A 21364-nucleotide genomic window follows, 5' to 3' on the forward strand; every position below is an offset into this window, starting at 1 on the left:
TGTAACCGCTATCAAGCCTGAGAAAAGTGTCAAAGCTGAGAAAAGCTCCTTCTAGAAGCAATCAGGACAAAATTCTGCTAACATTTCCCAACCTAAATGCATAATCCATTAACAGAACCTAATTTAATGAACTCTCAAGCCATGTATGTGCGAATATGTGCTGTACGTGGATATTTTGTATTACAGCAGTATGTGGAAGGCTCTCAACAAGCAATGAGGTGTATCTGGGATAATTAGTATTGGAGGGCGATCGTGTTGGAGGCCTGGGGGGATTGTGGGAGGACAGTCTGTTCTGAGCAGGAAGGGTCATAGAGCAGCAGAAGATTGTCACACTGCTGGTACAGCTAGGAGAGAGGAACTGATGATGGGGACATCAAGAGCCTGGTGTGAACTGATGAGGAAGAGGAGGGGGGCAGGGTACAGAAACTGCTGAGGAGAGGGCTAATGAAGACGTAAAATATCAAAACATAAAAAGGCAAGCAAAAGGAGGATTTTGGGGTACATGATCAGATGATGAATTATTGGGACTGATGGAAATGTGGCTATGCCAGATATGATAATAGCAAGACGAGAAAGATCACCACAAGGGTCTAAAAGTTGATGTGCATGTAGATTACACGTAGGAAGGATTTGACAAAGCAAGTGTCCAGACAGAGGTGCATGATCAAGGAGAGGGTGGCAATATAAAAGGTGAAATAAAGATGATAAACGATAACTTGAAGGAAGGCAGAATGTGTGAGAGAGAGATAAGAAATGCAATGATGTGAGATAAAAGATAAAAAAGGAGACATGAGAAAAGGAAGAGATATTAGGAAAGGGAAAAAGCTGGCTAAGGCTTTGTGAGATGTTATATGGAAACAAGTGCCAATGAAAGAGGGGAAGCACAAAGGAGCCTACTGGAAACAGAGACCTGATCACTGTCACCTTGGATTATCATACTTCTCAAATAACGCTCCGGTATACAGATTCCAGGAAACTTATTCATCACCACACTCGCTTCTGTGATGTCACCCACATTCTGGCACATTAAAAACACAAGGCGGGTTTTGGACAATACACAATTTATGAGAAATCCTTATTTACAATAAATAGTTTTAACCGCCAAGGGTGGTGGTAGGGCTTTTAACATACGCAATTTCAGTGCAGCCGGTAGGTGGGGGACACAGGGTGGTGTAGGATTGGGGGTATGTGAGGGAAAGAGACTGGACTGTGTAACCATCTCTATGACAGAGGTGCCAGTGCACTGCAGGCAACACCTATCAGCAGGGAATAAGATCAGACCTCCACCCTTGCTACATTCCCCACCTCCCCCTCACATACACCCCATTACCCAGATTTCTTCTTTTTTTTCTTTTTTTTTTTACATTTTGAAACATTTAAAAAAATTTCTTATGTACAATTTTTGCTGGTTTTGTGAAGAAAGTAACAAGAAAAAAATTTAACAAAAAGCACAAATTTCTTCTCAGAGGAGAACTGGAGGGGAGAAGGGTCCAGAGCTCAGGGAGGAGAGAAGGCGCACACTTGTGATGTAGGTGGTACAGGCTCAGAAGGAGATTCCACGGCGTATCTTCTGGCTTCAGTAGAGGGGAATGGTCTCAGCTGCGGATTATAAGAACAAAATATAAAAATAACGTCAATAACAATTCATAGTAACCAGAATCAGAACATGACTCAAGGTGAAGGGTGTGTAAATGGCAGTCAACACAGCAGTATGAAGCATTAGCAAAAATATGTAATCAAAGGAGCCGAAAATAAAAAGGCTGATTCTAGTCATCCTGCTCATGTGTTAATGGACAGCAGAACCAAGCATATAACCTTTACAGCATTACGTATAAACACTTTGGGTTAATTCACTGATTAGATGAGCCCAGAAAAAGAGTAGGATGGTTAGATTTGGCATAAAATATAGCAGGAAAAAGAAGGTATGAAGGAAAGGAGATCAAAGCATGAGCTTGCATAGATGTGAACAGTGCACACTAAATAAGCAGTAGATGACTGATGATTTGGCACAGATGCAAGGTTTGTCTAATACACCAAATAAGAATAATTCCAATGTACCCATCTTTATTATTGAATAACTAAATAGGTTAAAGTCCCTGTGTCACAATGTCATTCAATGTTCCAAAAGGTTTCATTATAAATCATAATTTAGAGGTAGAATTGTGTAATACCTCCAGCCATCCAAGAGGTGTCAGCATTCAAACTTGGGCATGCAAAGTACAGTATTTGACAAAGCTGCAAGATCAGCATAGGCCGCAGCAGAAACAGTGACATCTGCAGGCTAGTCAATATGTGTATACTAATATCTTACTGAAAAACAAAAACTTTTTGGGTTAACACTAGAACAGTAACGTATATACTGTCCCATGTGAAAAATCAGAGTCCTGCAGCAGGAAACTCTTGTAGGCATCAAGTCCATGGTTCACTTTCTTGAATAGAAAGATTAAAAAATAAATAAGTACATTTTATATATATATTTTAATACTGGCTGCTAGCTATGTTAATCCAGGATACACTGTAAGGCTATGTGTCCACGGGAGAATACAGCTGCGGATTTTTCTGCATCAAAATCCGCAGCTTTCCCGCAATATCCGCACCTTTTCAAAGGTGCGGATTTGCCGCGGAATTGCCGCGGATTTTTTTTTTTCCTCCCAATTTTAAAGCCAAAATCCGGATGAAAATCCGAAACAATAATTGACATGTTGCAGATTTTTCCGGATCAAAATCCGCACGAAATCCGCTGCGGAAAAATCCGCAGCGTGGGCACAGCATTTCCAAAATCCCATAGAAATGGCTGGGAAGTGCCTGAGCTGCAGATTTTCGGGAAATCCACGGCTTTTCCGCGAGAAATCCGCAGCAAAATCCGCGCATTTTCCGCAGCGTGGGCACATAGCCTTAACTCCAAAACCTAAATTATACATTACGGTGAAAGTCAATTATACCATACTTTGAGGGAGAGGTGTTTTCACTAGATATGAAAGCTAAACCTTTGGTCATACTAGAATTCCAAGTGGAGGAGTTTCTATTGTATACAGTTAGGTTCACAAATATTTGGACAGTGACACAATTGCTGGCATTTTAGCTGTTTACCAAAACGTACTCAAGATACAGTTATACAATCAATATGGACTGAAAGTGCAGGTTTAGGGTACCTTCACACTTTAGCGATGCAGCAGCGATCCGACCAGCAATCTGACCTGGTCAGGATCGCTGCTGCATCGCTACATGGTCGCTGGTGAGCTGTCAAACAGGCAGATCTCACCAGCGACCAGTGACCAGCCAGCAGCGACGTGCAAGCGACGCTGCGCTTGCACGGAGCCGGCGTCTGGAAGCTGCGGACACTGGTAACTAAGGCAAACATCGGGTATGGTTACCCGATGTTTACCTTAGTTACCAGCTCACACCGCTTAACTTAGCGTGTGCAGGGAGCAGGAGCCGGCACTGGCAGCATGAGAGCTGCGGAGGCTGGTAACGAAGGTAAATATCGGGTAACCACCTTGGTTACCCGATGTTTACCTTGGTTACAGCTTACCGCAGGCTGTCAGACGCCGGCTCCTGCTCCCTTCACATTCAGGATTGTTGCTCTCTCGCTGTCACACACAGCGATGTGTGCTTATCAGCGGGAGAGCAACAATAAAAAAACAAACCAGCACTGTGTGTAACGAGCAGCGATCTCACAGCAGGGGCCAGATCGCTGCTCAGTGTCACACACAGCGAGATCGCTAATGAGGTCACAAAAAACGTGATTCAGCAGCGATCTCAGTAGCGATCTCGCTGTGTGTGAAGTACCCCTTATTGAGGTTATTCACACCCTAATTAGATTAAGGGTTTAGGAATTACAGCTCTTCAATATGTAGCTGAGCTGTCGTTTTCAGGGGCCAAAAGAAGTTGGACAATTATTATCCCATTAATAACCTAATAGCTCGCAGCTCCATTGACTTTAATGGAGACATGTTTTTTGAGTAACTAAAGCGCAGGTTTAAATTTTCTCATCCAAACATAGTCTATGACGAACCCTGGGTCACATGGGGTGTCTGTGCAAAATTTTGTGATTGTAAATGCTATGGTGCGGATTCCTTTAGCGGACATACATAGACACATACGGTACATACATACACACATACTGTATATATCCTATGAAAACATCTCAACTAATAATATTCTGAAGAGAACACAACATCAGGCTTCATTCCCACTTTTTGTATGAACAGCTGATGTGTATATTTCTTGCAGTTAAACAGGATACATCCCACCGGAGGGAAGCCTGTTATGAACGTAGCCTAAGGACTACTGTCAGTATCGTGCAGGTATCATGATCACTAAACCCAAAGGCTGTAAGCCTTCTTCAGAGCACAGGGATACTGAACATGTATTACATACTGCACAGATGTAAAAGGAATTGGAGGGAATGAAATTATATAAATTACTGTTTACTCTTCTGAAAACACAGTAAACCTAAAGCAATTTGGATCAGAGAAATTATACAATCATTACTATGTCTACCCTTTGAGGACACCGTAAAGCTAAAGCAAACATCAGTGGCCTGATTCTTGGAGAATTTAAATGCGAGTATTTGTGCAAAACCATTACCATTAATTACACTTTTGTAGATTGTCTGCACACTAGACTATTAAATCTTAAGGGCAAGGAAACATAGCAAGGAAAACAGGCTGAGTAGAATGCGATACAAAAATTAAAGTATTCCACTTGGACCCTTGTTACTCTATGGGGCCGTTCTCATCTGTGATTTTTTTCTCAGCCTAATCGGACCGAGAAAACAATCGCAGCATGCTGCAGGTGTAATCCGATCCGTATTCACTTATACAAGTCTATGGGTGCAAGTGAAACATCGCACTGTACTCAGATGACACCAGAGTGCAGTGCGATAATCACCAGCTGATAATGGAGGGTATGCGGAGATTAGTCCCTTCGTCTCCTCCGCAGCTGTGATCCATAGCTTCATAGTTTTAAGGTTGAAGGGAGACTCTAAGTCCATCTAGTTCAACCCGTAGCCTAACATGTTGATCCAGAGGAAGGCAAAAAAAAACCCCAATGTGTCAAACAGCTCCAATGGGGGAAAAAATTCCTTCCTGACTCCACATACGGCAATCAGACTAGTTCCCTGGATCAACACCCTGTCATAAAATCTAATATACATACTAGTAATATTATATTATATTTTTCAAGAAAGGCATCCAGGCTCTGCTTAAATGTTAATAGTGAATCACTCATTACAACATCATGCGGCAGAGAGTTCCATAGTCTCACTGCTCGTACAGTAAAGAATCCTCGTCTGTGACCATGATTAAACTTTTTTTCCTCAAGACGTAGCGGATGCCCCCGTGTTCCAGTCACAGGCCTAGGTGTAAAGAGATCTTTGGAAAGGTCTCTGTACTGTCCCCTCATATGTTTATACATTGTTATTAGATCCCCCCTAAGACTTTGTTTTTCCAAACTAAATAACCCCAAGTTTAATAACCTGTCTTGGTATTGCAGCCCACCCATTCCTCTAATAATCTTGGTCGCTCTTCTATCTACCTGTAAGATTATGCTATTTATAACCTTCTATACTTTTGCTATCAAGAAAAGCATCCATTCCTCTCTTAAATTCATTCAGTGAGTTGGCCATCACCACTTCCTCAGGAAGAGAGTTCCAGAGCCTCACTGCTCTTACCATGAAGAACCCTCTTCTATGCTGATGTAGGAATTTTCTTTCCTCCAATCGAAGAGAATGCCCCCTTGTTCTTGTCATAGTCCTTGGTACAAACAGATCATGGGAGAGATCTCTATATGGCCCTCTGATATATTTGTACATATTTATCGGATCACAGTTGCATGACACTCTGCTCACGTTCACAGCAGAGCAGGAGCCGAAGGACTTCATCATATCGCATTGGATCCACACGCGAGTGTGACTTCAGCCTAAATGATGCCTAATATAAACAACAACTTTGAACATGTATCCATGTTCAAAAAAGAAGTGACAATAAATAGATTAAAAATTAATTTTTATTGAAATATAAAATTAAAATCATACAAAATATACAAAAAACAGCAAGAAAAGGTGCAAGATGATAAATATAGTACTAAGGGTCATGGACTGGATATCATATTTAGTTATACCATAAGAACTTCATATATATACATTTCATGAAAGCTTTTAATTAAATAAATAGTTATCACGCTCCTTGATAAAGCAACAGGGCGAAACACATGTCGGAGTGAGGGGCCGTGGACTGTCTACTATACCACCTATAGATCCTGGTAAATATATTGTCTCTAAACACTTTTTATGCTGTAAGAATTGCCCTTATGTGTCTGTATACACTTCATGGTTGGGAGTGTTGTTTTTTAGGGTGGCCGCTTAAATTATTATTTAAATTATTGCTTGAATTTTAATATGAACATCTAATTATTTATAAGCTTATTTATTCCATTTATTTTGTTGGCTTTCCTACTCCCTCCCTCCCAGCACATTGGCACTTTAATTACATTAGTTATGAGAAAATCTCTTTTTGAGATAATTTTTGCCGGATATTACTTGGCCATATAGATTCAATATAGGTGATAACTATTTATTTAATTAAAAGCTTTCATGAAATGTATATATATGAAGTTCTTATGGTATAACTAAATATGATATCCAGTCCATGACCCTTAGTACTATATTTATCATCTTCACCTTTTCTTGCTGTTTTTTGTATATTTTGTATGATTTTAATTTTATATTTCAATAAAAATTAATTTTTAATCTATTTATTGTCACTTCTTTTTTGAACATGGATACATGTTCAAAGTTGTTGTTTACATTGTATTGAAGTGCTACGTTATTAGGACTAAATGTTGAGAATACTAAATGATGCCTAATAATAAAATTTATATGTCTCTGTGCATCCTATAAACTGAAGAAAGAGGGAAATAGTGGAATTCGACCCGTCTCACCCGTGATCTAAAACTTAAAAGTCATTTCAGCCCCCCCCACTGCTGAACATTTCTATAAGAAGTGAATTGCCCTTCTTGATTGAGAGAAGAGTAAAGATACTCGAGGAGAAGCTGGTTTGACCAAGTGCTTTTAGAACTCCGTCCAGTATCAATTCAGTTAATTTAAAATGGTAGTACTTTCCTTTTTCTTTTAACTGTCCTCAGCTCAATCTCGAGTCATGGCGACTTGATGTAAAAACTTGATGGATAAACGCTCCGTAAGAAGATCGATCCTGTGTAAGCCTAGATAGGTCCACCAGGGTCTTCTCTGCCATTATCATGATAGTATAAAGTCATTGGGTTGTTGGTCTTCCTCTTCACCTTGTTCCTTCTATTTTTCTGACCATGATTTCCGTTCAAACTGTTGCTTCTTGGTCAATGTAAAGGTTCTTCATTAGGCTGAGCAGGTTTGACATACCTATATACTTCATGGTATTCCAAAGAAGTTTCTAGTGATCAACACAGTCAAAGGCTTTGCTGTAGTCAAAGCAAAAATAGAACTCCTTGTTATATTCTTTGACCTTTTCCATCATCCATGTAAGAATAACACCTTGTTCTTCTGCCTTTTCTGAATCCTGCTTGTTCCTCTGGCAGCTCTTTATCAAAGTGAGGCTGTAGCCATCTTTGTAGGATCTTCAGTAGTATTTTGCTGGCATTAGGCATGAGCGCAATAGTCCGATAGTTTCCAGTCTGTAGCATCTCCCTTCATCAGAATAGGAATAAACACCGGTCTTGTATAGTTCTTGGGCCATTTATCAGTTGTACATGTCCGTTGACACAGTCGTATGATGACATCAACTACCACATCAGAAGACTATTAGCCCAAATTGGAATATTGTCACATTTAGTCGTTTTGGTTTTGACAGAAGCTTTATCGTAGCAAGACTTCTCCTTTTAAGATGTTTGGCTTGCTATCACTTCCAATCTCCGTTCCCCCCCCCTATCACCGAGTCATTCTTGTAGAGGTGCTCAGTCTATTCTTTCCATCTTTTCTTGATCTGTTCTGGCTCAGTTTGTTCCAGTTGGCGGCTTTCAACATTGCCACTGTTGGTTGAAACTTTCGTTATACCTCTTTGATCATTTGGTACGCCTCACTGGTCTTGCCCTTCAGATGTTCGTTTTCTTTGTACATATCTTTTGGTAATAAGTATTGTTTTTGCTTCTTGTCAATTTCCTCAGGAACTTGATAGTAAAATAGTTACAGTGTTTTCCTCCTCGGCATCCTTTATTGGTGCCTATACTTTACAGAACGGTGACATGGATAACCGCTCCTTGAAGTCGTATGAAGAGGACTATCACTAACTGCATTGTACTTCAGAATAGTGACGGCCAATTTTTGGTTGAGAATAGAAGCGACAGTTTCTTCTTCACTTATTGTCAGAATAGTAGACCCAACGGTCATTTGACTGGAAATTTCCAGACTAAGTCAGTCTTCGTTTGCTAATTCCGAGCAAGTCAAGTCCTGTTCTGTCCATTTCAGCATTGACAATGTCGAGTTGCCTTGGTTCATGGTTTGTATAGGCCAAGTTCTGAACTTTATATCTTTGCAGCTTTTGATATTCCATTTCAGTATTAGAGATGATCAACAAAAAAAAGTTTTACAGGACCCTGGTTCAGTATTCATTGAACCAAGCCCTGCAAACCTCCTGTCAGTATCACAGGGCCCTCTTCTGCCCTGCAAACCTCCTGTCAGTATCACAGGGTCCTCTTCTGACTAGTAGACCTGACGGAACATCATGAATACGTTGCTGTATGTTTTTAAACCAGAAGAAACACCGGGGATGCTGACAAGTAGGAAGAGGCTCATAGTGCACTGGCCTACTGGCCATGAACTACCCATATAGCTGCTGGACCAGGTTTGCGTGCGTCTCTTGATCCCATGGTTGTTCTATAAAGAAAGAGTGATACAAGATAAAGGGAACCTGTCCTGTTTAACATGCAAACTGATCTAAAAACTAAAGCAGGAGGGGCCAAGCATATTGATATAATTTTATAGGAAAGGCTCTAGTATAACTTGAATGTTAGTCATTCATACCCTGCTAATTTTATACTATGGGGTTGAGTAAACAGTTAGTGACTGACAGCATCTTGGTATACATGCATACAGTGAAAGCTGTCAACCATTGAGGGAGATCAGCTTAATGGAGTCAACCATTGGATAGAAAGGATTTTAACCAATAAGTTGCTGTTGGGATTGCTTTTGGGTTAATGATCATAAAACTGGCAGAGCCATAAATCTGCCATTCTCAAACCAGTAAGGCTGGTTTCACACTACGTCTTTTTAACATCCGTTGAAAACGTTTTTTTAGCGGACAAGCGGATCCAGTGCAAATGCGTTTTCATTTCAATGCATTTGCAATGGACTCGCGTTAACATCCGTTCACCTGCGTTTGCCTGCGTTATAGTGAGGATCCAGTGACTTGCAGTTTTTTAACATGTTTCAAAAACGCTACTTGTAGCGTTTTTGAGCTCCGTCCAAATACTGCAAATTGCTGGATCCTGACTAAACAGCACGTGAACGCAGGTGAACGCTGGCATGCTGATAGACAGGATCCTGCTTTTGTACTGAGCATGCCCAGAAAGTACTGAGCATGCCCAGAACCAGTCTCGCGTGATCTGTCTATCTCTCTACTCCCTCCCTCACCCTCTCTCTCTCTCTATCTATGTCTTTCCCCCTTCCTCTCCTCCCTCTCTCTCCCACCTGAGAGCTGCGGACACTCGTAACCAAGGTAAATATCGGGTAACCACTTCTCTTAGTTACCCGATGTTTACGTTGGTTACGCGTGCAGGCAGCCCTGCTCCTAGCAGCTGCAGACACTCGTAACCAAGGTAAATATCGGGTAACCACTTCTCTTAGTTACCCGATGTTTACGTTGGTTACGCGTGCAGGCAGCCCTGCTCCTAGCAGCTGCAGACACTCGTAACCAAGATAAATATCGGGTATCCAAGGCCGATGTTTACCTTGGTTACCAGCGTCTGCAGCTGTCAGAAGCCTCCTCCCAGTCTAGTTCCCCTCACTCCCGATCACATGACTCCAATGCCCGCCCCTAAACATCCAGTGCAGGATCCTGCAAAATAACATATGCGTTTGCATACGTTATTTGCTGTAAAAGCAGGATCCGTACTTCCGCTAAAAAAACGTTTTCAGCGGATGTTAAAAAGACGTAGTGTGAAACTAGCCTAAGCCATCCTCAAGACCGAGAGACTATGCAAGAGGTATAACCAAGAATCAAACAAAAACCCTCTGCTAATTCTGAAGGGGTAACAAGCATGTGCTTGATATGTGAGAATATGCAAATCAACGAATCACCATGATAAATGAATGCAGAGGTTTTAATATCACATGTACACTGTGTGCAGAATTATTAGGCAAATGAATATTTTGATCACATGATACTTTTTATACATGTTGTCCTACTCCAAGCTGTATAGACTTGAGAACCAACTACCAATTAAGTAAATCAGGTGATGTGCATCTCTGTAATGAGGAGGGGTGTGGTGTAATGACATCAACACCCTATATAAGGTGTGCTTAATTATTAGGCAACTTCATTTCCTTTGGCAAAATGGGTCTGAAATTGCCAAACCTTTGAAGCGTGATCACCGAACAATCAAGCGTTTCATGGCAAATAGCCAACAGGGTCGTAAGAAGCTTGTTGGGCAAAAAAGGCGCAAAATAACAGCCCATGAATTGAGGAAAATCAAGCGTGAAGCTGCCAAGATGCCATATGCCACCGGTTTGGCTATATTTCAGAGCTGCAACATTACTGGGGTATCAAAAAGCACAAGGTGTGCCATACTCAGGGACATGGTCAAGGTAACGAAGGCTGAAAAACGACCACCTTTGCATAAGTAACATAAGATAAAATGTCGAGACTGAGCCAAGAAATATCTTAAGACTGATTATTCAAAGGTTTCATGGACTGATGAAATGAGTGTGACCCTTGATGGGCCTGATGGATGGGCCAGAGGCTGGATCAGTAAAGGGCAGAGAGCTCCACTCCGACTCAGACGCCAAAAAGGTGGAGGTGGGGTACTGGTATGGGCTGGTATCAAAGATGAACTTGTGGGACCTTTTCGGGTTGAGGACGGAGTGAAGCTCAACTCCCAGATCTACTGCCAGTTTCTGGAAGGCAATTTCTTCAAGCAGTGGTACAGGAAGAAGTCGGTATCGTTCAAGAAAAACATGATTTCATGCAGGACAATGCTCCATCACATGCATCCAACTACTCCACAGCTTGGCTGGCTAGTAAAGATCTAAAAGATGAAAAAATAATGAAATGGCCCCCTTGTTCACCTGATCTGAACCCCATAGAGAACCTGTGGTCCCTCATAAAATGTGAGATCTACAGGGAGGGAAAACAGTACACCTCTCGGAACAGTGTCTGGGAGGTTGTGGTGGCTGGTCCACGCAATGTTGATAGTAAAAGAGATCAAGCAACTGACAAAATCTATGGATGGTAGGCTGTTGAGTGTCATCATAAAGAAAGGTGGCTATATTGGTCACTAATGTTTTTGCATGTCAGAAATGTTTATTTCTAAATTTTGTGCAGTTATATTGGTTTACCTGGTGAAAATAAAAGAGTGAGATGGGAATATATTTGGTTTTTAAGTTGCCTAATAATTCTGCACAGTAATAGTTACCTGCAAAAACAGATATCCTCCTAAGAAAAAAAACCACTCCAACTTCCAAAAATATTAAGCTTTGATATTTGAGTCTTTTGGGTTGATTGAGAACATAGTTGTTGATCAATAATAAAAAAAAAATCCTCTAAAATACAACTTGCCTAATAATTCTGCACACGGTGTAGAAAAGAGATTCTACTTAGACTTTATGCCACATTTGGTGGCGACTGACCACAACCTCACAATTCGGAACAGGGGTCTGGAGAGAGGCTTGAAGAATTTAAAGAGTAACTGAAGATTTGATAAACGTATATGTATACAGTGAAGGAAATAACAAAAAGAGGGGAGCCAGCACTGCTTGAGAATGGCATGCAAACAATTAAAAGTGAAAATTCACATATTCCAATTGTACTATAATGCAAAATGAGATTTTTAGCAAATAATTGATCAATTTTTGGAGCCACCCTTGCCACGTCACATCTTGGCATGTTTGCATGTCATTCTCAAGCAGTGCTGGCTTCCCCCTTTTCTGTTTACTGGTCCGGTAGCTGACTCCTCCATGCCGTGCACGCCTGGTTAGATTTGAAAATTCCTTCTGCTTCTATCAAAATTATACATTGGTGGCTGTTCACATTCAACCACCTCCCCCTTGTCCACAGGCTTTGTTAATTAAGCACCTTACACTTGGACCTGTTCCGCCTTCATTCATGGACCCTGGTCTTGCACAGTGAGGGTCAGTTCTGACATTGTCCGGGCATGTGTGGCGTTCGCTGCACATGCTAGGACCTGGATTGCCTTCATTCGCAGTTGCCTTTCCTTGAAAACATGGAAGTGGTTTCTGAAATGTTACAGGTATATGTGTTGCTTCAATATGGTTCTGCTTTTAATGAATTGAGGAGGCCGCATGGCACAATGTAAATATTAAATATAGAGTGGGACCCCCCCCCTATCGAGATTTGCCGTGGCAGGGGCGGCTCAAAAAATTGATCAATTATTTGCTAAAAATCTCATTTTGCATTATAGTACAGTTGGTATAATATGTGAATTTTCACTTTAATTGTTTGCATGCTATTCTCAAACAGTGCTGGCTCCCCCCTTTTCTGTTTAGTGAAGGAAATAAGTATTTGATCCCTTGCTGATTTTGTAAGGTTTGCCCACTGACAAAAAAATAAACAGTCTATAATTTTAACGGTAGGTAATTTTAACAGTGAGATAGAATGTCCAAAATAAAATTCAGAAAATCACATTGTATAAATTATATAAAAGCATTTACATTTTGCAGAGAGAAAGTTTTTGATTATTTGAAAGTTTTTAAGTATTTGATCCCCTACCAACCATTAAGTTCTGGCTCCTACAGATTATTTAGACGTTCCTAATTAACTCGTTACCTGCATTAAAGACAGCTGTCTTAAATTATCACCTGCATAAAAGACTCCTGTCCACAGACTCAATTAATCAGTCAGACTCTAACCTCTACAACATGGGCAAGACCAAAGAGCTTTCTAAGGATGTCAGGAACAAGATCATAGACCTGCACAAAACTGGAATGGGCTACAAAACCATAAGTAAGACACTGGGTGAGAAGGTGACAACTGTTGGGGCAATAGTGAGAAAATGGTAGAAATACAAAATGGGTGTCAATCAACATCGATCAGAGGAACCATGCAAAATCTCACCTCATGGGGTATCTAGGAGCATGAGGAAGGTGAGAGATCAGCCTAAAACTACCTGGGGGAACTTGTTAATGATCTCAAGGCAGCTGGGACCACTGTCACCAAGAAAACCATTGGTAACACATTATACCGTAATGGATTAAAATCCCCCAGTGCCCGCAAAGTCCCACTGCTCAAGAAGGCACATGAACAGGCCCGTCTGAAGTTTGCCAATAAACACCTGGACTCAGGGTGATTGGGAGAAGGTGCTATGGTCAGATGAGACACAAATGAGCTCTTTGGCCTTAACTTAACTCGCCGTGCTTGGAGGAAGAGAAATGCTGCCTATGACCCAAAGAACACAGTCCCCACTGTCAAGCATGGAGGTGGAAACATTATGTTTTTATAAATGGGTCGTGGATGGGTCTTCCAGCACGATAATGACCCAAAACATACAGCAGCAAAGGAGTGGCTCAAAAAGAAGCCCATTAAGGTCTCCAGACCTTAATCCCATAGAAAACTTATGGAGGGAGCTGAAGCTCCGAGTTGCGAAGCGACAGCCTCAAAATCGTAATGATTTAGAGATGATCTGCAAAGAGAAGTGGATCAAAATTCCTCCTGATATGTGCGCAAACCTCATCAACTGCAAAAAACGTCAGACTGCTGTGCTTGCCAACACGGGTTTTGCCACCAAGTATTAAGACTTGTTTGCCAAAGGGATAAAAAAGAGAATTTTGTTACTTACCGTAAATTCTTTTTCTTATAGTTCTGTATTGGGAGACCCAGATCATGGGTGTTTAGCGTCTGCCTCCGGAGGACACACAAAGTACTACACTTAAAAGTGTAGCTCCTCCCTCTGAGCTTATACACCCCCTGGTAGCCAGTCCTAGCCAGTTTAGTGCAAAAGCTGAAGGAGAATAGCCACCCACAAGTAGAACTGAGTAAGAACCGGAACAACCGGAGACTCTGTCCACGACAACAGCCGGTGATAACACACGGAACAAGAAAATTGCCAACAGGCAACAGGGAGGGAGCTGGGTCTCCCAATACGGAACTATAAGAAAAAGAATTTACGGTAAGTAACAAAATTCTCTTTTTCTTTATCGTTCCTTTGGGAGACCCAGATCATGGGACGTTCCAAAGCTGTCCCTGGGTGGGAATAAACAGAAAAAACTAAGAAGTAGGTGGAGCCTAACTTCACAAGTGGGCGACAGCCGCCTGAAGGATGCGTCTGCCCAAGCTCGCATCTGCCGAAGCATGAGCATGCACTTGGTAGTGCTTCGAAAAGGTATGCAGGCTAGTCCAAGTGGCAGCCTGACAGACTTGTTGAGCCGTAGCCTGGTGCCTAAAAGCCCAAGAGGCACCGACAGCTCTGGTCGAGTGTGCTTTGATCCCCGGCGGGGGAGGCACCCGAGGCGTCCGAAATGGTCGATCTAATCCAACGGGCCAAGGTCGGCTTAGAAGCAGAGAGACCCTTGCGCCGCCCTGTGGTTAGCACAAAAAGAGAGGTGCACCGCCTAAGCGCAGCGGTGCGAGACACATAGATCCGGAGAGCACGCACCAGATCTAGAGTATGCAGCGCTTTCTCAAAGCGATGAACAGGGGCCGGACAGAAGGAAGGGAAGGAAATATACTGGTTAAGGTGGAAGGGAGAGACAACCTTAGGAAGAAAGTCCGGGGTCGGACGGAGAACTACCTTTTCTTGGTGAAAAACCAAAAAAGGTGACTCCGAGGAGAGCGCAGCCAAATCAGAGACTCTCCTGAGAGAAATGATGGCAACTAGAAAGGCCACCTTTTGAGAAAGACGATACAAAGAAACCTCCCTAAGGGTCTCGAAAGGGGGTTTCTGCAATACCGTGAGGACCAAGTTAAGGTCCCAGGGATCCAAGGGCCGTCGATAAGGCGGAATGATGTGAGACGCACCTTGCATGAAGGTGCGGACCTGAGCTAGCCGGGCGAGACGCCGCTGGAACAGCACTGATAGAGCTGAGACTTGTCCCTTGAGAGAGTTGAGGGACAGTCCTAGCTGCAGACCGGATTGTAAAAAAGACAGAAGGGTCGGCAACGAGAATGGCCAAGGAGAATGGCCGGAAGAGCGACACCAGGACAGGAAAATTTTCCAAGTCCTGTGATAGATCTTGACGGAGGAAGACTTACGGGCTCGAGTCATAGTGGAGATGACTTCAGGAGGAACACCAGAAGCCGTCAAAATCCAGGACTCAAGAGCCACGCCGTAAATCTGAGTGCCGCAGAATTCGGGCGGAAAAACGGACCTTGCGAGAGCAGGTCTGGACGGTCCGGAAGATGCCACGGCATCTCCACGGACAGTTGGAGCAGGTCCGGATACCAAGCTCGCCTGGGCCAGTCCGGTGCAATGAGGATGACTCGATGGCCCTCCATTCTGATCTTGCGCAGGACTCTGGGCAAGAGAGCTAGAGGGGGAAACACGTAGGACAGACGAAACTGGGACCAGTCTTGAACCAGAGCGCCCGCGGCGAAGGCCTGAGGATCGTGGGAGCGAGCCACGTAAACCGGAACCTTGTTGTTGTGACGGGATGCCATTAGGTCCACGTCCGGAGTGCCCCACTTGCGGCAGATTGACTGAAACACTGCCGGGTGCAGGGACCACTCGCCACCGTCCACGGATTGACGGCTGAGATAATCTGCCTCCCAGTTTTCTACGCCAGGGATGTGGACTGCGGATATGGTGGACTTGGAGTCCTCCGCCCATTGAAGAATGCGTTGGACCTCCAACATTGCCAGGCGGCTGCGTGTCCCGCCTTGGTGATTGATGTAGGCAACCGCTGTCGCGTTGTCTGACTGGACTCGAATGTGCCTGCCCGCCAACAGGTGGTGAAAGGCTAGGAGAGCTAGAAGCACAGCTCTTGTTTCCAGCACATTGATTGAAAGGGCTGACTCGGACGTAGTCCAAGTGCCCTGTGCTCTGTGGTGGAGATGTACCGCTCCCCAGCCGGATAGGCTGGCATCCGTGGTGAGAATCACCCAGGACGGAGTCAGGAAGGAGTGCCCTTGGGACAGGGAGAGGGGTCGAAGCCACCACTGAAGAGAGCTCCTGGTCCGTGGCGACAGAGCCACTAACCTCTGTAAGGAGGAAGGCCGCTTGTCCCAACAGCGGAGAATGTCCAGCTGCAGAGGACGCAGATGGAACTGGGCAAAGGGAACCGCCTCCATGGAGGCGACCATTTGACCCAGCACCTGCATCAGACGCCTGAGGGTATAACGGCGGGGCCTCAGGAGAGAGCGCACCGCCAACCGGAGTGACAGCTGTTTGTCTAAGGGCAACTTCACAAGTGCCGGCAAAGTCTCGAACTGCATCCCTAGGTACGTGAGACTCTGGGTCGGAGTCAGAGTGGATTTGGGAAGATTGACAATCCACTCGAATTGGGCTAGGGTGGCAAGAGTGAGCGAAACACTCCGCTGACAGCCTGCGCTGGATGTACCCTTGACCAGAAGGTCGTCCAGATAAGGAAGCACTGCTAACCCCTGGAGGTGCAGGACCGCAATCACTGCCGCCATGACCTTGGTGAATACCCGAGGGGCCGTGGCTAACCCGAAGGGGAGAGCCACGAATTGGAAATGATCCTCTCCTATCGCAAAACGTAACCAACGCTGATGTGACACTGCGATTGGCACATGTAGATAGGCATCTCTGATGTCGATGGACGCCAGGAACTCCCCTTGGGTCATAGAGGCAATGACTGATCGCAGAGACTCCATGCGAAAATGCCGCATCCGGACATGCTTGTTGAGAAGCTTGAGATCCAGGATGGGCCGGAAGGTACCGTCCTTTTTTGGAACTAGGAAGAGATTTGAGTAAAAACCTCTGAACCGTTCCTGAGCGGGAACTGGGACAATCACTCCGTTTGCCTGCAAGGACGCCACGGCCTGCGAGAAGGCGGCGGCCTTGGAGCAGAGGGGAGTTGAGAGAAAAAATCTGTTTGGAGGGCTGGAAGAGAATTCTATCCTGTAGCCGTGAGATATGATGTCTCTCACCCACTGATCGGAGACTTGCTTTAACCAAGCGTCGCCAAAGTGGGAGAGCCTGCCACCGACTAAGGACGTGGCTGGAGCGGGCCGAGAGTCATGAGGAAGCTGCCTTAGTGGCAGAACCTCCTGCGGTCTTCTGCGGACGCGCTTTTGGGCGCCAGTTGGATTTCTGATCCTTGGCTGAGTTAGCGGACGAGGCGGAAGGCTTAGAGGATGACCAGTTGGAGGAACGAAAGGAACGAAACCTCGATTGATTCCTACCCTGGGCGGGTTTCCTGGTCTTAGTTTGTGGCATGGAAGTACTCTTCCCGCCAGTAGCTTCTTTAATGATTTCATCCAGCTGTTCACCAAACAGCCGTGAACCAGCAAAAGGGAGCCCAGCAAGAAACTTCTTGGACGAAGCATCTGCCTTCCACTCTCGAAGCCACAAAATCCTGCGGATAACAAGAGAATTAGCTGAAGCCACCGCAGTGCGGTGAGCAGCCTCTAGCATGGCAGACATGGCATAGGATGAAAAAGCGGAAGCCTGAGCAGTTAAGGTAACCATCTCAGGCATAGATTCCTTGGTGAGGGAATGCATCTCCTCTAGAGAAGCAGAGATGGCTTTGAGAGACCACACTGCTGCAAAAGTCGGGGAAAACGCGGCCCCCGCAGCTTCATACACAGATTTGGCCAGAAGGTCAATCTGACGGTCAGTGGAATCCTTAAGTGAGGTGCCGTCAGCCACCGACACAACGGTCCGGGCTAATAGCCTAGACACCGGAGGGTCTACCTTTGGGGAGTGAGACCACTCCTTGACCACCTCAGGTGGAAATGGAAACCGGTCATCAGAACCACGCTTTGGAAAGCGTTTGTCAGGGCAGGCCCTGGGTTTGGTCACAGCGGTCTGAAAACTGGAGTGGTTAAAGAACACACTCTTCACTCTCTTAGGCGAGGTAAACTGATGTTTTTCTGCCAAAGAGAGTTGCTCCTCTGACACTGGCGGATTGAGATCCAGCACAGAATTAATAGAAGCAATCAAATCACTAAGATCTGAGTCACCCTCAGAGAAATCGATGGGATACATAGCCTCCGAGCCCCCAGTGAGGGCATCCTCCTCATCTTGAGAGTCAGCTCTTGAGACAGAGCCGTGGGATGGGGAGGGGGAGGAAACCCTGCGCCTTCTCTTAGAAGGACGGGGTCTGGGATCAGATGATGAATCCTCCGTGAGCTCCGATGGACGGAGGTCAGAGGATAGGAGTCCTCTGTCAAGAGTATTAGAGGCACCCTGTGAGGGGGGCTGATGCATATTCATCAAAGTCCTGGACAGAAGTCCCATGGACTCAGCAAATGACTGGGATATAGACCTAGAGAAGGACTCTACCCAGGCCGGGGATTCAATCACAGGTGCAGCAGCAGCCTGAGAGACCACTGGGGGTGAGACTCCAGGCTGTGGCACCGCCAAGTTAGAGCAACCATCACAGTGTGGATAAATGCTCGGCTCAGGCAGCAGGAGCTTACATGCAGTGCATGCAGAATAAAGCTTTGGAGCCTTGCTCCTTGTGTGAGACATGCTGCTGGAGTGGGGGCTTTGCAGAGAATGAACCCCAGGGAGAATATACAGAGGTCCACAACCGGAGACCGGCTGTGGCTTACCAGACCGCTGAGCGCGGTGTTGTGAGCCCTCCAGATCCCGAAGCACGGTCCCCCAGTCGCAGCACCTCAGCAGAGATGCAGAATGCAGGATGTCCCAGAGCAGAGTGAACTCTGCCTGATAAGAGGGCGTTCCTATAAAAGAGCGGGAACTGGAGGGCTATAGAGACCTGCAGGGAAGGAGGGACGCCCCAGCAGTGGGGAGTGTCCCTCCCCTGTGTAGAACGGCCGCCAGGAGGAGCCGAACCTGTCCCTCTGCATGAGTGATATGCGAGGGCAGGAAAATGAAACTAGGCCTCCGGCGAAGCCGGGGCCTAAATTTAAGCGGCGAGGCCGACAAGCAGGCACCATCGGCGCGGTTCTCAGGCAAAAGCTAGAGAACCCGCCGGAAAAGTTAAAACAATCACATACAGCATACTCACCCCTTACAATAAAGAACCGGGACCCCCAACATAAACGTCTCAGGTACTTAGCTGCTGAGACGCAGGGCCATGTCCCTGGGGATGAGTGCTCCGGTCCAACAGAATCCTCAAGGGGCTGTGGATGGAGACCGGACTCCTGCCAGGCATGGAGACCGTGCTGGCTCCCACTTCAAGCCAGAGCCCAGAAGGGATGGTGAAGGAGTGCGGCATGTAAGGCTGCAGCCTTGTAAATCAACCTTAACAACACCGCCGACACAGTGGGGTGAGAAGGGACATGCCGGGAGTCCAGACATGGACCCGCTTTTCTTCAAACTCTTTCCAAAAGTCAAACAAATCAGATGAGAATGCATGTGTGGATGTATGCCTCCTGACACAAAGCAATAAACTGGCTAGGACTGGCTACCAGGGGGTGTATAAGCTCAGAGGGAAGAGCTACACTTTTAAGTGTAGTACTTTGTGTGTCCTCCGGAGGCAGAAGCTAAACACCCATGATCTGGGTCTACAAAAATCGTACATATACACACACACACACACACATATATACATACATATATATATATATATATTATATACACACACACACACACACATACATATATATATATATACACACACACACATATATATACATATATATATACATATACACATATATACATATACACATATATACATATATACACATATATACATACATATATATATACACATACATATATATATACACATATAAACATATACATACACACATATATATATATGTATGTATATATATATACACTAGAAGGTGGCCCGATTCTACGCATTGGGTATTCTAGAATTAACGTATTGTGTAGTTAATGTATGATTTTTGTTCAATGCAATTTGTGCAATGTGTGTGTGTTGCGTGGTATGTGCGTATATTTATGTATGCCGCGGTGTATGTGTGTTGGGTGTTGTGTGTGTGCAGCGTTGTCTGTGTGTGTGGGTGTCTGTGTAGGGCGGTGTTTGTGGTTCCCAGTGTGTGTGTGGTGTGTTGTGTGTGTGTGTTGAGGGGAGGTGTGCACCTCCCATCGTGCTCCATCCCCCATGCTGTGCACCCCCCATCGTGCTCCATCCGCCATGCTGCGCACTCCCAAAGGTGCTCCATCCGCCATGCTGCGCACTCCCAAACGTGGTCCATCCGCCATGCTGCGCACTCCCAAACGTGCTCCATCCGCCATGCTGCGCACTCCCAAACGTGCTCCATCCGCCATGCTGCGCACTCCAAAACGTGGTCCATCCGCCATGCTGCGCACTCCCAAACGTGCTCCATCCGCCATGCTGCGCACTCCCAAACGTGCTCCATCCCCCATGCTGCGCACCCCCCATCGTGCTCCATCCCCCATGCTGCACCAGCATCAGCCTCTCTGCCCCCAGCATCAGCCTCTCTCCTCCCAGCATCAGCCTCTCTCGTCCCCAGCATCAGCCTCTCTGTCCCCAGCATCAGCCTCTCTCCTCCCAGCCTCAGCCTCCCGCAGAATCAGCCTCTCTTCTCTCAGCCTCCCCCCTCCCAGCCTCCCTCAGCATCAGCCTCCCCCTCCCAGCCTCCCCCAGCATCAGCCTCCCCCTCCCAGCCTCCCCCAGCATCAGCCTCTCGCCTCCCAGCCTCCCCCAGCATCAGCCTCTCTCCTCCCAGCCTCCCCCAGCATCAGCCTCTCTCCTCCCAGCCTCCTCCAGCATCAGCCTCTCTCCTCCCAGCCTCCCCCAGCATCAGCCTCCCCCTCCCAGCCTTCCCCAGGATCAGCCTCTCTACTCCCAGCCTCCCTCCTCCCAGCATAAGCCTCCCCCTCCCAGCCTCCCCCAGCATCAGCCTCTCTCCTCCCAGCCTCCCCCAGCATCAGCCTCTCTCCTCTCAGCCTCCCCCAGCATCAGCCTACACTCTCCCAGCCTCCCCCAGCATCAGCCTCCCCCAGCATCAGCCTACACCCTCCCAGCCTCCCCCAGCATCAGCCTACCCCAGCATCAGCCTCTCTCCTCCCAGCCTCCCCCAGCATCAGCCTCCCCCTCCCAGCCTTCCCCAGG

General features: G+C 45.7%; 1 protein-coding gene across 3 annotated transcripts in view; it reads right to left on the reverse strand.

The window, feature by feature from the left end:
• Positions 1 to 1037: 1037 nt before the first annotated feature.
• The window catches only part of AHDC1 (AT-hook DNA binding motif containing 1), a 185637-nt gene continuing 165310 nt past the window's right edge, over positions 1038 to 21364 (reverse strand). For 2 of the 3 annotated variants that reach the window (XM_075335922.1, XM_075335924.1), the window contains exon 5: positions 1039 to 1599. The gene's annotated coding sequence lies outside the window, so the exon portion shown is untranslated. Of the gene's footprint in view, positions 1600 to 21364 lie in introns of all 3 variants that reach the window. The other variant, XM_075335923.1, reaches the window with a different exon arrangement.

Source organism: Anomaloglossus baeobatrachus, chromosome 2 (assembly GCF_048569485.1).
Source record: "Anomaloglossus baeobatrachus isolate aAnoBae1 chromosome 2, aAnoBae1.hap1, whole genome shotgun sequence".
Classification (NCBI taxonomy): Eukaryota; Metazoa; Chordata; class Amphibia; order Anura; family Aromobatidae; genus Anomaloglossus; species Anomaloglossus baeobatrachus.